Below are 498 nucleotides of genomic sequence, written 5' to 3'. Positions count from 1 at the left end.
TATTAAACATTTCCTTTCACCTTTCTCCATTCACCGCAAAATCGACGCTCTCTCGTCTCGCTGAGCGCGCTTGATGAGCTGCTCGACGCTCTGGAAAGGAAGCAAGATGCATATCTTCATCCTCAAAATTATTACAGGAAAGCGAATCTCAAGTGGATTGACCTTGATCTTGAAAGAAAGATCGTGAATAGTCTAAAGGATGACATTTACCTTAGAGCGTAACAAAAGCGTTAGAAATGCGATTGAATGTTCACAATCGATGCGAATTTACCTATAGTATAGTGAGAAAAATTGCGATTCGTCATAATAGTCAATATGAATCAATCGTATCGAATCAATGTGAAGACATAAAAATGAATATTGTCATTATTTGTAATTTATTGCAAAAATGATCATTTCCTTTAAACAATTCGATTTCATTTATTATTAATAAATATTTTATAAATATGTTATTAATATTAAAATAAATTACTATCGAACGACAATTTCTGTCCATTG

At 32.5% G+C, this 498-nt stretch overlaps 1 long non-coding RNA gene across 1 annotated transcript in view; it reads right to left on the bottom strand.

The window, feature by feature from the left end:
- Positions 1-462: 462 nt before the first annotated feature.
- Positions 463-498, bottom strand: part of LOC124422834 — a 1,960-nt gene continuing 1,924 nt past the window's right edge. The window contains exon 3 of the long non-coding RNA XR_006941934.1: positions 463-498. This exon is cut by the window's right edge and continues 1,545 nt beyond it. This is a non-coding gene — a long non-coding RNA (uncharacterized LOC124422834).

The sequence above is a fragment of the Vespa crabro genome, chromosome 3 (assembly GCF_910589235.1).
Source record: "Vespa crabro chromosome 3, iyVesCrab1.2, whole genome shotgun sequence".
Taxonomy (NCBI): Eukaryota; Metazoa; Arthropoda; class Insecta; order Hymenoptera; family Vespidae; genus Vespa; species Vespa crabro.
The sequence above is the reverse complement of the archived record's forward strand: the minus strand, read 5'-3'. Positions and strand labels throughout refer to the sequence as shown.